At 38.0% G+C, this 21312-nt stretch overlaps 1 long non-coding RNA gene across 1 annotated transcript; it reads left to right on the top strand.

The window, feature by feature from the left end:
- Positions 1-1790: 1790 nt before the first annotated feature.
- On the top strand, positions 1791-4812 carry LOC135779327 (uncharacterized). Its single transcript, XR_010544757.1, has 4 exons — positions 1791-1846; positions 2368-2432; positions 2557-2655; positions 4231-4812. It is a non-coding gene; the product is annotated as an uncharacterized lncRNA (long non-coding RNA).
- Positions 4813-21312: the final 16500 nt, after the last annotated feature.

Below are 21312 nucleotides of genomic sequence, written 5' to 3' on the forward strand. Positions count from 1 at the left end.
ATCTTAAAACAAAACAATGTCACTGATATATGTTAAGATATGTCAGTGCAAGATGTTTTTAAATAAATGCAGCTCAAACATGCATTTTAATCTTGGACCCGCCACTTTGGGTTTTATTATCTCTAAGTTCAAAGTCAATTGTGCACAAGTGAGTGCACAGTAACTTTTTCTCCACTTCAAGCACTGCTCCTTCCTTTTACTCTCTAGCCTAGAGAAATCTCCCTTATAATGACCCCCTATTGCCCTCTAATGGGAGGGAGTAAGATTACAACTTGCACAAAGTACTGTAAAGAAGAAACATTTACTGGAACTGTTACAATATAGTCTGGTTATTATTTGTATATACACAGGGCCGGCCCTGGCCAATTTGCTGCCCTAGGCAAGATTTCACCTGGTGCCCTTTAGAATCACAGAATCACAATTGTGTTCCAATCATTTTGTTCATAACTTACACAGAAACAAACTGCACAGTGTTGAAAATATTTTGGAAACACACACAAACACATACACACAATACCCTGTTACTCAGGCATTTGATCTTGACATTGTTAAAATCTTGTCTTTTTTACATGTTTTAACACTGTACATTTAACTTAAAATATTTAATTGTGTACAAGAAAACAGCTCTTATTAATGAATTATTAGTAGCATGTTCCCAGCAAGCAATAGCCGTCATTTCAACGTCTCGTTTCAGTATAGACCCGATATAGCCGGGCTGTGCCTAGCCCACTTCTAGCCCAATTAAACTTTAATTTGGTTACATGTGGTTTTTGACAAAATAATTTGTGAGATGGATGCTATTTTATCATGTAAGCAAAGTTAACAGCGATTACAAGGTATTTCTTTTCATTTCTTTAAAGTGTTTTATGCATCGTCTGCACGTAGTCATAATTTAGCTCATAAATAGACCGACTACGAATAAACCACGTTTAGCCCAGAAATAACTATGAATTTAATTACATGTTGTTTTGCCAAAATGATTTGTGAGATGTATGATATTTAATAATGTAAACAAAGTTCAAAGCAATTAAGGTATTTTGTTTCATTTCTTTAAAGTTTTTATTCACCGTCTGTACTTAGCCACTATTTAGCTTACAAATAGACCGACTACGAATAACCCACGTTTAGCCCAGAAATAACCATTAATTTAATTACATGTTGTTTTGCCAAAATGATTTGTGAGATGTATGATATTTAATCATGTAAACAAAGTTCAAAGCGATTAAGGTATTTTGTTTCATTTCTTTAAAGTGTTTTATACACCGTCTGTACTAGCCACTATTTAGCTTACAAATAGACCGACTACGAATAACCCACGTTTAGCCCAGAAATAACCATTAATTTAATTACATGTGGTTTTTGCCAAAATAACTTGTGAGATGTATGGTATTTCATTGTAAGCAAAGTTAACAGCGATTACAAGGTTTGTTTAATTTCTTTAAAGTGTTTTATGCACCGTCGTACATAGCCACTATTTAGCTCATAAATAGACCGACTACGAACAAACCATGTTTAGCCCAAAATAACCTTGAATTTAATAAAATTTAGTTTTTGCCAAAATAACTTGAAAGAATTATGATATTTTATCAGGCATGCAAATACACCAGTGAAATTAAGATGTTTGGTTTAATTTATCTTATCTGAATATCTGCTGTCACGCATAACATTCATTTTATTTGACCGTATTTCAAAGATAAACAAAATTCAGTTACAACTCCGAACCGCTAGATGGCAGCAGTACACAAACACGAGGCCAAATCTCACGAGAAAGATTTCCGCTGTTTGAAAGGCAACAACATCAGCAAGCAGCCACGAGGAAAGCAATCTACCACACTCGTTTGGTCTTGTAAGTTTTTTTTTTTAATTATTTTATTTTACATGTGTTTAAAATTGATTTACTTTATTTGTTGTTGGAATCGCGACATTTTTGCGGGTAACTTAACAGTATAACATAGTAAGTAACCCATGTTTTATAAAGCCTAAACAGTACAACCTGCAATGTAATAAAATAGTGGAGGTAAATGAGTCTATGTAACGTTACACTGAAGATCAACATGAGTGATTTGTAGGCTGCTTTTTAGTAACAGCAGTAACGTTAACTTAGCTAAGTTATTACTGTGTTGCTTACAGTAATGTAGGCAATGTGGTGCTTTACAATTATGCATGCAGAGATAGATTGTGGGGGAAAGCTATTCCTCCATATGGATTTAACTTACAGGCCTTCAGTCTGTTGGAAAAAAAAAGTTTTATTGTGTTAGTGAGGGAAAACTTGCAGGTCAGTGGGCATTAACCTTTAAGGTTGGTAAACACTTGTACACTGAAGCATACAATACTGTACAATTACTGACATAGGCATGTGCTATTCAGGTGTCAAAGCTGTGCGAAACTGGAGGGAGAAACTTGAGAGACCGTGCCGGAAGAATGCTGGACAGGTAAATTCTCTAAACATGCAATATTAATCAGACATTGTGGTGTCAACAGTCTTTCATGTGGTCACAAAAAATCTGAAAATATTTCAGTCTGCAACTGTTAACGACATTGTCTTTTGTATTTTAGAGTTCACTAAAATTCATTAATTTCAAAGTTCAACATGAATGGTGGTGGTCCACTGCAGAAGCAAGCATTTGAAAAAACACCAGTTCTCAGTTATTAAAGGTAAGTGTGTTTGTATGTAGTTTTAGGCTACATGGTGTTTCACAAAATAGTACTTTTAATATGACATTAGGTTATGTGAGGAGTAATTGACGACAGTCCGGTACTGCCTTAATATTTTCTAAATATTAAAAGCCCCAGATTAAATTACTCTTTGCCGATACAACAGTTTACTTATCCATACAATATTGTTTAGATGTTTTATTTTTAGACATTTGACAGGTTTTATGTCAATAAGATTGTATCGTGAATATTTTATACTTGGCATCTTAAAGGGCAGGGTATTTGATTTTGAAAAATACTAACTTTAGCCTACACGCACCAACCAGAAGCACACTCCTATCTCATTAACCAGTAAGACTGACAAAGTGAATAACATTACCAAAATAACCAACATAAACAACTTTTTTTAATCCGAAATAAATACAGCACGTTTAGAAATTTGAAAAGATAAATATCATTACACTAATTCGTAAAGGAACACAAACTACATAAGCAACAAGTTTCATTAAAATACAATCTGAATCCATCAAAATAGAATCACACTGCATACCTACCTTTCCAAAAGAAACACTGCAACGACCCTTTCAGACCTGTAGCTGTTTCCATCTTTCAGAAAAGCAGTGAACTTACCAATGTTAATTTGGGTTTTTGCTCTTTGCTCATCCAGATGTTTTTTTGTTGTTTCAAAATGTCTTTCGTTTTGTAGCTCCTGTGTCAATTCAGCAGGAAGGTTTATTTGATTCTCCCTATTTTTACAGAGTGTGAACAGGTTGTAAATTGGCATGCAAAACACGTTCACAGAAGAGGGGCAAAAATTTAATGCGTCCAATTATGGGCCGGAATGAGATTCTGGCAGTATGATAACCGTAAGCAAAAATACCACGGTGTTGTGGTATTGCCATTGTGACACTAAAATGTGTTGTTTTAATATGCCGACATTTGAAAATATCAAATTTTCAACTGGACACAATACAATTTATTTTTGAGCAACAAACAACGTTTATGCCAGGTAAAAATAAAGCCTTTAAATGATAATATTCTTTCAATTGTAAATGTAAACATGAATTCAATTACATGATTTAATTCACTTTGTGTAAACACAGTTCATACATTGAAAACGGTTTTTTAAAACCTTGACTCTGAAAATCTCGGTATACCTTCAAACCGGTAACTGGCCCATGCCCACGTCCAATTATTGCATTCGGTCAGGGTTCAATGATTTGTTGAACGTTTTTTGTTCCTACGCCTTTTACAGGTGACACAAATATATAAAAATACACATTTAGACAACTTAACATAGTGAGAGCTATCAATATTTGAGGAGACTTTCAACCAGCATAACTAAAATGTTTCTGGATCAAAATCAGATACCCTGCCTTTAAGCCTCTTTTGCTAGTTCCAAAAATGTCATTAAACACACGCAGAGAAACATGCACTTCTGTTAGTAATGAGAACGGTATGATTACTGTTGTTGACCTGTCAATGTTTATATATGACTTTTTCAAAAGAGAATGACTATCACATTTAACATAAAGCAGAAATACTTGTCTCATGCATTCTTTTCATATTTGGCAGATGCTGTGTTGAACAACTTCCCATCAGCAACAGAACTGGAAGTGAAGGATGCAATGGGGGCATTTCAAACAGGCACCAGGGAGCACGGTAGTGATGGGTCGTTCGCGAACGCCGGCTCTAAGAGCTGATTCTTTGTAGCGAACGAGCAGAGCCGAATCTTCAGACGCAGGCAGGGGAGCCGGCTCTTCTAAGGGAGCTGAGCCAGAAGAGCCGAATCTATGAAAAGAGCCGGGCTGCCATCACTAAAATGTAGAGCCGGAGCTTGAGCCGAAAGAGCCGAATCAATGGAAAGAGCCGGACTGCCCATCACTAGAGCACGGGGAGGGGGGGGTATAGAAATTAGTACAATTAATAAGTTGATGTGAACTGAAGATAGTTTGTTAATGTTTAGATGTTATTTCATTTTTCAAATTGTATTTTGTTATTTATGCTTTTATTTTGTTACTGTTTTTATTCTTTTTGTTAAGTAGTTTTTCTTCATTTTGTCTTATCTGAATTTCTATTGTATTAACAATATTTTTTGTAATAAATTGCATGTTTATGAGAACCTTTTTTAATGGATTAAAAAGAATTCTTTAGCCATTCTTTTGTTCTTTATTAGACACACACGTATAGTCGTTTAATAGCCGTCTAATTAACGGCTAGTCTATTCTTGGGCTATGATAGACGTCTACTAGATTTTCACTGACAGCCCAAAATTAGCCTTGTTTTAGCCTAGACCCACATTCACCGTCTATTAGACGTATATATGTAGACGTTTAATAGCCGTCTATTTGATGACTAGTCTATTTCTTGGGCTGTGATAGACGTCTACTAGATTTTCACTGACAGCCCAAAATTAGCCTTGTTTTAGCCTAGACGTCAGGGGGGTGTTTAGACGGCTACTAGACGTCTATTAGCCGCAAAATTGCTTGCTGGGGTTGTAGTGTCTCGGGAGATTGTGCTCATTGTTAAATAGCGTTGTGGCTATTGCACTGGAGCGGAAGTTTAAAATATAAACCCAGAATTCAGCGAACGTCAAGAACAAGAGAAAAACAATAAGGCCAAGACGCGGGATTTAAATTACGTTACACGGACCATGTATAAATTTCAATGTTTCTGGACAGAAATACCAACTTTGTCTGGTATTAATAAGCTGCACATTGGAGTGCTGGCTGCTCCCCGCGGTGCTGAAGACGCGTGATGGCACATATACACAGATATCTACGTGCAATCAATTGGAAAGTGGAGGAGTCATTAGTTGGGTTAGTAAAATAACGAAATTACAGCTTTTAAATAGAAGAAAACAAGTTTTTTTGTAAAGAGATATATTTTTTTCAGATGAGTTAGTTGGGTTAGTAAAATAATGAAATTATAGATTTAAGTACAAAATAGTATTTATATAAAGAGAAATATTGAAATAAAATTGCAAAACTCTTCTTAAGAGGAAGTAATAAAGTAAAATAACGAATAATAATCATATAATAACGAATAATAGTTTCCAATAGGTTGCACGTAAATATCTGTGCTGCCACCAGTACTCCGTCCGAGCGCGTCTTCAGCACCGCGGCCAGCACTCCAATGCGCAGCTTATTAATACCAAACAAAGTGAACAAGTTGGTATTTCTGTGCAGAAACATTGAAATTTAAACATGGTCTGTGTAACATTATGTAAATTCCGCGTCTCTGTCTGATTGTTGTTTCCGTTTTCTTGTTCTTGACGTTGAATTCTGGGTTTATATTTTAAACTGCCGCTTCAGTGCAGTATAGCCACAGAGCTATTTAACAAGCACGATCTTCCGAGATACTATGCTACTAATAATTCATTATTAACTGCTGTTTTCTTGTGCAAAATATTTATATAATAAAATATATAAATATTTATAGTTAAATGTTTATATACATATATTAAAAAAAACATAATTTGGGCGCACGGACGCCCCAAGGGGTCGGCGGCGCCCTTAGCATTTGCCTATTCCGCCTATGCCCAGGGCCGGCCCTGTATATACACACATATAAAACAACATGTTAGCAAATCTAATTGAGAATAAATATCAGCAATAATGTCCTCCATTAGATCTATTCATTTTTTTTAAATGCACCCATTCATCATCTGAGGTTAAAGATCTGTTATTATCCAATCATGCATTAAAGTCTATGAAACTTGATTCTTTTTTGTTGTTGTTGTTTGCTGGGGGCACTGATCAAGTTTGTATGGCTCGTGTCAGGTCAACGGTATGAATAGTGTGCACTGGGTTTCGATCCCAGAGACTTTGAGCTGAGGCGCACCCTGTACTGTATATTTTCTTTACTTCACATCAACACAAGGTTTTTATAATCTCAGGATGTCTAAATTTGTGTGAGCCCTCTGATGCCTCATCTGTTGTTCTTTACTCTGAGGGCAGAGCAATAAACTGGGTTTAAATGAACACAAATGAGTTTACTTAACAGCAGTTGCAAATAAATTATTTACAGTAAATTGTTTTAATAATTGTATATGTATTCTATTCTGACAGATACAATCAAACAGATTCTTAACATTGGGGTGAAATCCAGTCAGAATCCAAATGATCCTGCGGTGATGGGGATGGTCTTACAGGGGGTGAGTATTAAAACATTTCTTGAACGTAACTTTATTAACACATAAAATGGTTGAGTTGAAGTCATGTACACATGCATAAACATTGATGTAGATTATGATACATTTCTCTATGTGCATATACAAAATAATCTGCATAAACGTAACATAAACAAGAACTGATTTTGTTTCTCAGATCAATCAGAAACTGAAGGATCGTGGGATAGATGTCATCAGATTAACATGGAGAGTGCAGCCAGATGGAAATGTTTTCTCACCAATAAATTCTGCTGAAAAACCTAAGATTATTTGTTCAGACAGAAGATAAAATTAGTAGCACACCTATAAATTGATTTATTAAATTTGTCAGAAACTGTAAATTATAGCATTTCTTCTTTTAAATCAATTATAAAGTGCTCTTAAATGATTTAATTTAAGCATTTCAACTTTATTTATAAGTCTGATGTCATTTTGTCCACTGTACTACAATCAATCCACTTTTAGTGTCTGTACACATATGATGACCTTTATTGCAAATATCAACCTTTACAACGCTGGCCTTTTACTTTTTCACATGAGGACATTTACCAGAAGCTGAGTTTGCATAAGATCTGTTTGCACGTTATATTTTCCTCATGATATGAAGCAGGACACTTTCATTTCCTTGGTGAATGCATAAAAATGTATAATACGGTTTTAAATTGATCATAATAACAATTCTTTCTTTATTTTAATCTTTTCAATAACTTGAGGGTGCATGACGACAGATGTTTCATTTTGGTGAACTCTCCTGTAGTATCCTGAAGTAACCACTAAGTGTCGATGTTTATTATGTCTTGTGTTCTTACCTTTGAAGAAGTCTGATGCAGCACTGTACTACTGCAACAAAATATTTAACTTCAACTCTGCATTAAAGTAGCGTGCTTATTATTAAAAATACTACACAACTCTTTAATATATTATTAACATCATTGACATTTTCCACCTGACCTTCATAAATTATTTGAATGAAGCAAACTAGAATTCTCAATTTCAGGATAGAATATTGGAATGAAAATTGCTTGCATTCACTCCTGTATTTTATACAAGGTTGTCACTCTTGAAACTGCAGTTTAGTGTTAGCAGCATGAAAACACAATGAATCTTTAATTTCAATCATGTTTTCACTTTGTTTGTTTTAAAGATGCATTATGTAACTTTTAAAAGGATCTCCTGCCAAAAATGCAATCTAATCCACATAACTATATTATCAGTGGTGTATCCACAATATTTCTACGCCCCATGACTCTTTGCGCAAATTATGGGTGAGACTTCCGGCACGTATTGTCACTGAACCAGAACCAGCATTTTCCATAATGATTATGGTCATAATTTCATGTATGAGGGAGTGTAAGAATGAAATTAAGAACTGTCCTGATACATCATATAAAGATATATTCAATCTTTTCATGTTGTTCCTCGGGGCTGACGGGTCTTCAATGTAATATAAAAGCACAGAGACATACCAGTATCTCTACAGTGGGACAGTCAGTCGAGTGTTTAATAGATGGAATATACCAAGACTTCTTGTTTTTATCCTTTTCAGGTGATGGTTTAAAATGTCACAACTGTGTGAGTTTTTTTTTAAACGGCAATTTCTAATCGACTTGTTTGATTTTTTTGGTGACACATCATGCTTCACATGATCCGACAGCAGCAGTAACTTATCCTTCTTATTCAGCACATTGTAAGTTATTTAAACAAACCATAATAAACACATTAAACTACTATTACATGTTTTCAGTATTGTTTTCATTTTATGTAAATATTATTATGCAGTAGATAAGACATGAGCTTATGAAATTATTTGCTTATTTAAAAAAAAATCATTTAACAAGATGTTTTTTATACAAACATAGGTGAAAACAAAATTAAAGTTTGTGCATTTTTTTAAAGGAAACAACTTATGATTCTACTACTTTGTGATTTTAGATTACTCAATCCTTATATTGTATGTATAATTATTATATAAGGTAGGGTATCACATTTTGAAAAATGCTAACAGTGGCCGCCTAGCAATTAAATCACGATCCCACCCTCCAGTCAAATCGCCATCCAAAGTCACGCCTCTTTCAAAACACATGAACACGCACAGATCAGACGGTCACGTCTCATGTCTTATTTACCAGTGAGAAAACTTTGCAGTACAAAGTGAATAACATTTCCAAAATAACCAACATGAACAACTGGTTTACATCAGAATTGGTTAAAGCAAACTTTTGGTTGTGTAGACATAGTAACTATATCTTTACACTAATCCATAACATAACACAAATTTCATAAGCAACACAATGTTTCATCAAAGTAGAATATCTGAATCCATCTCAATACAAACATATCACGTACCTACCTTACCAAAATAAAAAGTGCAACGATCCTTTCAGACCCTTTGCCTCCTGTAGCTGTTTGCATCTCGTGGTAAAGCAGTAAAGTTACCGATGTTCAGTTGGGTTTTTGCTCTTGCTGATCCAGGCAGTTTTTGCTGTTGTTGTTCTAAAAGATGTCTTTCATTGTGTGTGCCTCTTGTGTAGGTTGTCAATTCAGCAGAAAAGTTTGCTGTTCTCACTGTTTACAGACAGGAGGTGAGCGCACGTGAATGCGCCGATGACGTATGGTGTCTGCGTGGACTCGCTGCGCGGTGGGCATTCAAATTACACTTACATATGAGGGACAAAAAAGGCAACGTCCGTTCGGACCGAAATCTATGATTGGTTGAACGTTTTTTTGTCCTACGCCTTTCACAGATGACATACATTTCTACAAATACATTTAAACAACTTAACACAGTGATTGCTATCAGGATGTGAGGAGACTTTTAACCAGCATAACTAAAAATGTTTCAGGATCAAATCTGTTACCCTACCTTTTAATATAATACAGTATGTAATTATTCCTTAATAATTATGTGTGGCACAGCTTTCTCAAGGAAGTAGTATGTTTCAGGTTCTTTTTTGTCATATGTAGGTACAATGAAATTCTTACTTTCCCCTCACGAGAAAGACAAATTGCAGGACAGTAAAAATGTAAAAAAAACTAATATAAAAATAAATAAAAAACTGATATAAAATATATTTTTCAATATGAAGACATGCATATAAAGTGCAATAAACAAATAGACAATAGAGTGAAGATCAGGTGGTTTAAGGTGTCTGTGTAGTGTATTTAGTTTAAGACACATACAAACTCTGCATGGAGTGTGTAAAGTATACTTATATCACTAGTACATGAATATAACACACGCATACAAAATTACAAGTTAGACACTAACCTGAGAGAAACAGACAATAAAACAATGTTTCCATTTAAAACAGATTTACAGCTTGAATAAAATATCTAAAAATTTAAAAAAAAAATCTTGAATATTGACACAAATGCTCAAAACAAAGTGAATGAACCTGCAAGTACAATGAAACACATAAGAAGAAATATATAAAATAATAAGAAGCACTTCAGTTTACCTTTAACGGCAAAAACAACGAGGAGTGAAGATGAAACAATCTACACCCTACAAAATCTCTACATTCTGGTTTCATTTCCTACACAAATTTTCATGCAAAATCCATAGTTTGGCCTGGATGTACAGAAAGTGATTTACATCCAAATAGTCTTTACAATATGAGGCTCTTCATTCTTAAAGCTTGGCAGACCATGGAAATATTCAGCCTATAGGAAACAGGTTTGCATTTCAGATATCTCCGTTAAAAGGTGCTGATCTTCAAAACACTTTAAGCAAAATATCCAAATTACCCTATGATTTACTACCCCTCAAGCCATCTGACATATGTCCACCATCATTCAGTCAAACATATTTGGGGGTTGTTTCCCGGATAGATCTTATCCTAGTCCCAGACTAAAATGCATGTTTGAGCTACTTTAATTTAAAAACACCTTGCACTGACATATCTTAACATATATTGGTGAAATTGGTTTGTCTCAAGACGCAAACCAATAATGTTTTTTTTTTAAGGTATGTTTGTAAAAACTACGTAAATGTCCTAATATAACCAGGCCTAGTCCTGGATTAATCTAAACCCTGTCTGGGAAACCTCCATTTGGAGTTATTTTAGTAAATGTCTTTGCCCTTCCAAGCTTCATAACTACAGAAAACAGGGATAAGAGAACAACTTCTGACTTTTAAGCCCAAAAAGTGCATTTATCCTTCACATAGATAATCCACACAGCTCCAAAGGGTTAATAAAGGTCTTCTGCGGATAATCGATGCAATATTGTGTTATATCTCATATGGTATACAATATCTCTTATAAAATAACTCAAAACATCTGAAAAGATTATGGATATTTGTGTCTCAGATTGCTTGAATGTGAGTACATTTTACAGTAATTTTCATATTTGGCTGGAGTATCGCTTTAAGATTTGTGAATGCATGTCATGGATCAACTTTCTCACAAGTAACCCTGCAACATCTTTTCTTTATGACTGTGAGTTGTCTGTTGGGTAGCTGGCTGCTGTTAAGAGATGGACACTAAACTGATAATAACTTCATCTGAATATGGAATAGATTAAGGCAGCATGCGTGTGTTCCCCTAGGTGCGAACCAATGATCTTTGTGCACTTTTTGACCTAAAGCAATGCTCTACCACTTAGCTATACTTTATGCATTAAAAATTACATAATGTTATAGCATAATGCAGCTGTGTATCTGTACAATTGCATTATTATATTTAGGTTGGAAACATGTTGGTAAGGTTGAATCAATCGTTTGCATTCAAGGTTCTTGGAGTTTGGGAGTTCTTAAAGGTTCATTTGATTTTAACAAAATCTTCTGCTCTTTTCCATATATTGCGCATACGCACATTGTGGTTACTGGCTGTTAAGCTCAATTCCATTTTTGGTTCATTTAGTTCAGTTTGGTTTTTCCAGCTTGGTTAATTTAAGCTGCGTATTATCGCCTGACATCTTTGCATTTTGTAACCATGGTACCCTCACACAATATACACACAAACAATGTGTGTTTGTAACAAATCACACAGCCTTAAAATCAGAAATGTATAAGTATAGTATGGGCATTTCAACAAGAAAAACATTGTCTTGAGAAATCATCTGACATGCAAATGCTAAAAAAGTAAAGATGTGGCAGATTTGTAGAAAAAGTTTTTGATGAACATATAATGCATGCCGTGAGCATTTAGGACCATCATTATTTTATTCTTGATTTAGGTGGCACTTTGTGTCTTTTGCATCAGAGCTCATCAATTGCTTTACCCCTCTTCTCATGATGTTAAACTAATTATGTCTGAACTGTGATTGGTTGCTGTACATGTCAATTAGACAGTCCTAGGCCAATGAATGCAGACCTTCTGCCCTTAGAGGAAGGTTTGGTTACATGAGACCAAAGTACTTCAGAAACAGCACTGCAAATCTCGTATATATCTGGAGATCAAGGTCCTTTTCAGGATGGCTTTTCGTAAGTGCGATCTTGGATGCGAGAAGTACATGGGTTCCAGAGACGGTCACGAGCGCTGTCTTCGTGCTTGGGCACCGAGCACGCCGAGGCAGCGTTCGTGGAGGGTTCTTGTTCTCTCTGTGAAAGCATGACCCTCTTTGATTGCGGAGATGGCTGTCGTCTCTACGGGAACAACACCCGCCCCCCTTGCAGTGCTGAATGCCGCCATGGTGCGTCCTCCACCTCCCAGCCTCCTCGTCCTCAGCCGTTTGAGGTCCTGATGGAGACCACAGAGTCGTGTTCTACGATTTCTGCCGAATCCATTGGACCTCCTTCTGGACCTGCAACTTCAGCAGCATCAGAGGGGGGGCCTTCTCCCTCTGAGGCGGAGTTCGACCCGGAGATGGCAGCCGTGCTCGCTCGAGTGGCGGAAGCGGTAGGGTTGAAGTGGGTTAACCCCCCTCCTCCCAAACCAGCCCGTCTGCATGATTGGTACCTAGGAGCTGCTCGGGCCTCTCAGCTCACACCTCCTGTGCCTTTCTTTCCTGAGGTGCACGAAGAGCTGACTCAAACATGGATGTCTCTATTCTCGGACAGTTTTCGACCATTCAGCATTCACCCCTCACCTCTCTCACTGATGGAGCTGCTAAGGGTTATGTCGGCATCCTTTCGGTGGAGCGTGGGGTTGCGATGCAACTGTGTCCGGCCCCCGCAGCCTCCGGGAAGGACCGGCCAACCCTTCCTTCACGCGTTTGGAAGGTACCAAGCCTGTGGTGAGGCGGCATCCACCTTGGCCATGGCTCTGCTGCAGGTCCACCAAGTGAAGGCCTTGAGAGATCTGCACGAGGGAGGCCACGACTTTCGGCTGTGCGATGTCCACCATAATGATCCAAGAATTCCACCTATGGCTGTGTCTGGCTGACACGACGGATGCAGACAAGAACAAGTTCCTGGATGCTCCAGTCTCACAGACCGCCTTTTCGGCGAGTCCGTGGAGTCGTTTGCCCAGCAATTGTCCACGGCGCAAACTGAGGCGATCTCCGAGATTGTGCCCCGGCAGAAGAGAGCTGCCCTGGTCCACTAAACGCCGGCTCCTTCGCACCGACAACATTGCGATTGTTGCATATATCGACCGTCAAGGCGGTTTGCGCTCTCGTCACCTGTCGAATCACGCTCGTCATCTCCTCCTTTGCAGTCAGTGCATTCACCTCGCTCAACACAGTGGCAGACGCGCTCTCACGAGCAGCGCGCCCCTGCGAATGGCTACTCCACCCCCAGACGGTTCAGCTAATTTGGAAATGTTTCCCAATTTTGAAACGTTTGCCGATTCCCAATTCGGAAACGTTTGCCGATTCCCAATTGGTCGGTCACGACTTGACGTCGTTGTGATCGTCTGAAAGGGAACGTCTCGGTTACGGATGTAACTCTCGTTCCCTGAAAGAATGGAACAGAGACGGTCTGTAAACATGTCAAACTAGTGATAAAAAACAGCAGATTTTAGCCTAGGATTCCAGGAATCTTTTAGGATTTCAAATTTTTTCCCAGACAGCTAAATCGTGGCTGAAATCTCACAGTGTGCACTGGGCTTAACGCACTAACAAGCTGATGAACTTTCTGACATTTCTCATTCTCAGCTGCGCAAATTGAAAAAAAATTATATTTGATAAATTTATAGGCAGGTGAACACTATAATTAATTTATAATTAATAAATATAAGCAAAATGATCAAAATTAAACTTCACAATAGAAAATAATGCCTTTTTATTAAAAAAGTCTTATACTGATTTTATCCTATCTATCTGTGATATTATTTGCTCTTTGTATAAAATGACAACTAAAGGGGACAGAGAATGAAAAACCATTTTTACCTTGTCTTTGTTGAATAATGGTAGTCTACCCGCATTCACAAACATACAAAAAGTGCTAAACATGTTAAACATCTCAGTCTCATAGAAATTCCTCTTTAGAAATGTCAGCCAGAAAACGGCCCAATCTGAAAAACTGATGCTTATGACATCACAGGCATCTTGCCCCTCCACTTTAAAATAATTGGCTACATTTTTTTGAGTGGCAGCACAGTCAGCCAATCAGTAATGAGATTGCAAGTAAAGCCAGTAGGGGGAGCCAAATAGGTGCAAAACCACTTGTTTAAAATCCCCCACCCTAATAGAGCTATCTGAGAGAGGTTTTTAGGAAGCTTCTAAGGCATTACAGACCCAAACAAAAAAAAAAAAGTCTACATGTCACATCACAGAACAAGGATAAATACCCTGTTCAATCATTCTATATCACTTTTAACCAAAGTAATTTTTTCAAGAGTTTAAATGTATAAAAATGTATTTCAAGCACAATTTTTTTTTGCCCACATAGGTCCTATAAGGGTCCCATATTGTCATCCCACATGGGCATATGTATATGTGATCCAAATAAAGAGAACCCACATATATTGCCCATATTAAGCCAATGTCCACATGAAACCAGCATGCTGCCTAGATAGGACCCATGTGGGGTCCACATATCAATGCTGGCTGGGCCGTAAGACCTTTGTTCGTTTTCAGAACACAAATTAAAATCCTAGAGCTTTCTGAGACCTCAAAGGCAGCAATGCAGGAAAGGCGGTAAAGACATCATTAAAATAGTCAAAGTGACTACAGTGGTTCAATCCATGTTGAACATTATGTTATGACATGAATGTGTGAACCCTAACTGACAACAATTAAAGTCATACAGTATGCAGATTTCCTGCAGCTGCCTTGAATGTCCACAAACATCCAAAAATCTATGAAAAGGCCTCTTACCTAACTTTAACACACATAACATCATACACAAATGCTTTTCAGAGCAGGGTGACTTGGAAATTTCTTTGTGCCCCTGGGCTAATGCTTTGTGTTGTCATTTGAATCAAGAGCCTTATATTGCAGGCAAAATCAGTTTTTCAAAACCAACAAAAACAGATTTTCAACAAATGTTAATGCAAAAATATTTGTGAGTAAAATGTGAGTAAATATACAGTACATCAAAGAACCCAGCAGACACGTACAAAGTCAAAACCTGCCTGTTCCTTTCTATTGCTGCATGTAAATTGTGAATTGCATTTCAAAAGTTTTTTTTTTGTATAGACCCTTTTACTGTTTATACCCAATGATGACGTGACAACGTATGTGCGCACATTTTGGCAACAGAAGTATGGCAAGATTTTTCTCCTAGGGGGTTTTTCACCCCGGGGAGGCAGCCTTTTTGGGCTTTACCTAGCTTCCTCTTCTATACGTTGCTTTAGTAATACGTGCAATTATAATATTGAGTCATAGCCGCAGCAAATTTAACTGCTCATGCTATCATGTATTCTGTTGTGCTATCTGTCGTTTTCTGTGCTTTTCACTGCTTCTATTTATGTAAAGCTGCTTTGAAACAATTGACTTTTGTGAAAAGCGCTATATAAATAAAATTGAATTGAATTGAAATTGAAGATTTAGCAGTGAAGCAACACAAAGAGAGAAAGTTATTTTAAAAAGTTGACTTTATTAACTTTTTTTAACACAGCTACCAGATCCGTGTACTATAGTGGAGTGGATTGAAGATGGTCAAATATAAAGTGGCCAGATACATATACTTGTATATTAGGATATTAGATTAGTGTATATACCAAATGCAACTACTAGACATTTTGATGCTGGGAAACTGTTTTGATAAACTTTCTGAGTTGCCACAGTAACACATTGGAAAGACTGGGGAACAACACCACTTCTGTTGCCAAAATGTGCGTGCAGGCTATTTGATCACGTGAGCTGTAAAAGGGTCTATTGTATAAATTATTGTACTATTGCAGTTTGTTCACTTCTTTATTAAGTGTTTGCAATTATTGAAGACACAAAGTGTTCAAAAGTAAATACAAATGTTTAAAACATGGTTACCTCTCAGATTTTATACTCCTACTACAACTTTAGAAACAGCGTGTGTTATGGACGCTTTCATGATTTTCACCTTGCACACAGTGTTTTGATTGGAACACACTGAAATACATCACTTCCAGTCGGCGTGTAACATGCAGTGTAGTCTCAGTTTTTTTTTTATGCATCCAAAGCTCAAGCTGGATCCAATAGTTATGAAGTTTATGCAGCCCCTTTATGACTCTCCTTCCGTTTTATCGGCAATCATTGGTTTTGTACAGGAAAGCTGCTTTAAAGTAACCATGCTGATTTTAAATCAGACAAACATAACCGGCGGGCCGAGTAAAGATGACTGGAGGGCCGCATTTGGCCCGCGGTTCCCCAGTTGAATAGCTCTGATCTACAGTCACACAGATGTTATTTACATGTACACAAAAAGCATTTGTTTGTGCAAATATATAAAGAGTTAACATGAGTATTTCTCAACAGGACTCTGTCTCTTCACCCATAGCATTTTATGTCAGTATGGTTTTGTTCTGATCCAGCAGAAGATGACCTGGGATGAAGCACAAGCTTACAATCACATTGATCTAGCCATTGTTCAAAGCAATAATGAATATACAAGGAACAGTTCAACCTGCATTGATTTCAGTAGCCTGGATTGGATTGGACTGTACAATGATATTAATAGCTAGAGGTGGTCTTATCAAAATTAGATCTTTACATTAAACTTCTGGTTGGCTGGAAAACCAAACAACTATAATGCAAAGAGGCATGTGCTTTAATGTATGGTGGCAAATGACAAGATTACCTCTGCATTGATTAGTTTTCTTTCATTTGGTATGATGGTAAGAAACAGGAACAACACCTTGGATCACACCCTGACTAGCGCAGTTTATGTTTAAGTTTGGTATCCCAAATACGGCAATAACTTTAACTCAAAGCCGTGGTAAACGTCTTAATTCATACTTGCAGCCCCTCAAAAGAGGCAGAAGGTATGGTAAATAAGTTGAGATATGAGAATTTTGTCTGTTAATGTGATCGTTTTGCACTAATGTAAGACAGCAGATTGTGAACAATTTTAGATGATCAGTTACATGTTTTTGAATACATTTCAGCTCTTACATTGGTGATATTGTGAATGGATTACGGTTCATAAAGGATTAAACAACATAAAACCATCAGTAAAAGTCTCATCCTTGTTCGGGGGACATGCTACACGGAGTGTAAAATTAATAATTTTTCAATTCAATTCAATTCAATTTTATTTATATAGCGCTTTTCACAAAAGTCAATTGTTTCAAAGCAGCTTTACATAAATAGAAGCAGTGAAAAGCACAGAAAACGACAGATAGCACAACAGGATACATGATAGCATGAGCAGTTAAATTTGCTGCGGCTATGACTCAATATTATAATTGCACGTATTACTAAAGCAACGTATAGAAGAGGAAGCTAGGTAAAGCCCAAAAAGGCTGCCTCCCCGGGGTGAAAAACCCCCTAGGAGAAAAAAAAAACCCCGGGCTTTTATCCGAGGAAAAATAAGTCCTAGGAGGGAAAAACCCTTGGGAGAACGGAAATGGAGATTTAGCGGAGATTAAGCGGTTCTGCCGGTGATCGTTGGTCAGGTATCAGCTGGGCATAACGTTGAAGGACAGCCAGTAGATCAGAGGTGTGCCGACTTTCACATCTACCGGGACTGGGTCTGTTTGTCTCGTCCTCGGGTCGAGGACGAGACAGGGAGAGAAAAACAAAATCGTATTAGCGTAGCGGCCGTTCATATGTATTGAAGTGTCACACAGTGATGTGGTTTAACTCAGCTTAGTTCCAGACAGACTAAATATTGCGGCATAATTATGTTATCCACAGTTGAGGATTTAGCAAATTGGGGGCCCAATGCGAGGGTATATATGGTAAATAAGGGTCACCTTCCGATCTTTAAGAGAAAATGAAACCTGACGACCCGTTTGACTAAGGCCTAAAGCCCCACTGTTGTCGTTAATGCAGGTTCAGTGGCAAACGGGTCTATATTGTATACCATTTACAGGACCAGGAGAAAACGCCAAAAACATCGCAACCCGACCATACGTGCTAACCCGTTTGACTAAGGCCGGAAGCCCCACTGTCGTCGTTAATGCAGGTTCAGTGGCAAACGGGTCTGTATGGCATACTATTCACAAGACACACGAAAGCGCGAAAAACGCAACCCGACCATACATACCAACCCGTTTGACTAAGGCTGGAGGCCCCACTGTCGTCGTTAATGCAGGTTCAGTGGCAAACGGGTCTGTATGGCATACTATTCATAAGACTTACGATAGCGCCAAAATCGCAACCCGACCATACGTGCCAACCCGTTTGACTAAGGCTGGAGGCCCCACTGTCGTCGTTAATGCAGGTTCAGTGGCAAACGGGTATGTATGGCATACTATTCACAAGACACACGAATGCGCGAAAAACGCAACCCGACCATACATACCAACCCGTTTGACTAAGGCTGGAGGCCCCACTGTCGTCGTTAATGCAGGTTCAGTGGCAAACGGGTCTGTATTGCATACTATTCATAAGACTTACGATAGCGCCAAAATCGCAACCCGACCATACGTGCCAACCCGTTTGACTAAGGCTGGAGGCCCCACTGTCGTCGTTAATGCAGGTTCAGTGGCAAACGGGTATGTATGGCATACTATTCACAAGACACACGAAAGCGCGAAAAACGCAACCCGACCATACATACCAACCCGTTTGACTAAGGCTGGAGGCCCCACTGTCGTCGTTAATGCAGGTTCAGTGGCAAACGGGTCTGTATGGCATACTATTCACAAGACACACGAAAGCACCAAAATCGCAACCCGACCATACGTGCCAAACCGTTTGACTAAGGCCGGAAGCCCCACTGTCGTCGTTAATGCAGGTTCAGTGGCAAACGGTGGCAAACTATTTAATGCAATTCATTTTAAGTGTTCATGCAGAAAAGGTTTTTATTTATTTATTTGGTTGGTCTGTGTTATGACCGTGAGTGCTTTGTTCCGTGAAAATAACTATTGCAAGTTAAGAACCTTTACTAGACAAATTATGCGAATGCTTTGTTGAAGAGAAAAGTTTTAAGTCTAGATTTAAAATGATCGACTGTGTCTGATTCTCGGACATCGGTTGGTAAATCATTCCAGAGCTTAGGGGCTAAGTAGGAAAAGGATCTTCCACTTTTAGACACTTTTGATAGTCTAGGGATAATCAATAGGCCAGAATTTTGCGACCGTAGTGTGCGTGATGGATTGTATTCTGATAGTAATTCTCTAAGATATGAGGGTGCTAAGCCATTTAAAGCTTTGTAGGTGATTAGTGATATTTTAAATTGGATGCGATATTTAACTGGTAGCCAGTGTAAAGATGCCAGAATTGGGCTTATGTGGTCATACTTCTTAGATCGAGTAAGTACCCTTGCAGAAGCGTTTTGAACTAGCTGAAGCTTGTTGACCTGATTTGAATGGCATCCCCCGAGTAGCGAGTTACAATAGTCTATTCTAGAGGTCATAAAAGCATGAATAAGCTTCTCTGCGTCAGATGTAGACAGTATATGGCGTATTTTTGAGATATTTCTAAGATGGAAGAATGCTGTGCGGCAGACGTTGGCGATATGACTATCAAAGGATAAGTTGCTGTCGAACATCACACCTAAGTTCCTAACCGTGGAAGATGGCACCACAGTACAGCCATCTATGTGCAATTTGTAATCTGACATATTATGTTTGTAGCGATTTGGTTCAATAATAAGTACCTCTGTCTTATTGGAGTTGAGCTTAAGAAAGTTATGTGCCATCCAGTCACTAACATCGCTAATGCAGTCTTTTAGTTTAGAAAACGTGTGTGTTTCGCTGGGATGCGAGGAGATGTAAAGCTGGGTATCATCCGCATAGCAGTGAAAACTTATGTTATGTTTCCTGATAATGTCTCCTAGGGGTAACATGTATAACGAGAACAGGATAGGACCTAAAACTGATCCCTGCGGTACACCGTATTTAACCAGGGAGTGATATGACTCTTCCTCATTTACATAAACAAAGTGATAGCGATTGGTTAGATATGACCTAAACCAGGCTAGCGCCTGACCACTGATACCAACATAGTTTTCTAGTCTATTGAGTAGGATTCTGTGGTCTATTGTGTCAAATGCTGCACTAAGGTCTAGTAATATAAGAATTGAGATTTCACCACGATCGGATGTTAATAGGAGGTCATTTGTAACTCTAAGCAACGCTGTCTCTGTGCTATGGTGGGGCCTGAATCCTGATTGGAACTTTTCATATGTACTATTATTTGTCAAGAATGTGCGTAACTGGCTTGCCACTACCTTTTCTAATATTTTCGAAAGAAAAGGGAGATTTGAGATTGGTCTAAAGTTATTAAGTTCTCCTTGGTCAAGCTGTGGTTTTTTAATCAGCGGTTTAATAACTGCTAGTTTGAAAGCTGTTGGAACGTATCCTATTTCTAGCGATGAGTTAAAGATATTTAGAACCGGGGTTGACACTACAGGGAATACTTCTTTAAGTAGTTTTGTGGGAACGGGGTCTAATATACAGGACGATGATTTGGATGATGTGACTAGTTTAGAGAGCTCATCTATTGTAGTAGGTTTAAATGAATCAAGATGTTCGTATGGTAGTCTAGTGTTAAGTGAACTAATGGGTAGAGTGGTGGCTGCCTGGGTAGCTACGATGTTTTCCCTAATAGCCGAAATTTTGTTAGAAAAGAAGTTCATGAAGTCGTTACTATTGTGTTGAAGTTTACTATTGGTTTCTGTTTGTTCTTTGTTTCTAGTCAGTTTCGCAACTGTGCTAAAGAGGAAACGAGGGTTATTATGATTCTCATTTATAAGCTTGCTAAGATATGTAGATCTGGCGGTTTTAATAGCCTGTCTGTAGTGTTTAACACTCTGTTTCCATGCTGCGCGCCATACTTCTAACTTTGTGCTTCTATAATTTCTTTCCATTTTTCTAGCTGCCTTTTTAAGAGCTGCTGTGTGATGGTCATACCATGGAGCTGGCGGTTTTTCTTTGAATCTCTTTTTTCGAATGGGAGCAACGGCATCCAATGTGTTAGAACAGACATTGTTTAGGTTTTCTATTTCAATATCTAGATCGTCACAGTTATCTGCTACATGTTTCATTTGGGACAGGTCTGGAAGAGTGCTAATA

Source organism: Paramisgurnus dabryanus, chromosome 1 (assembly GCF_030506205.2).
Source record: "Paramisgurnus dabryanus chromosome 1, PD_genome_1.1, whole genome shotgun sequence".
Taxonomy (NCBI): Eukaryota; Metazoa; Chordata; class Actinopteri; order Cypriniformes; family Cobitidae; genus Paramisgurnus; species Paramisgurnus dabryanus.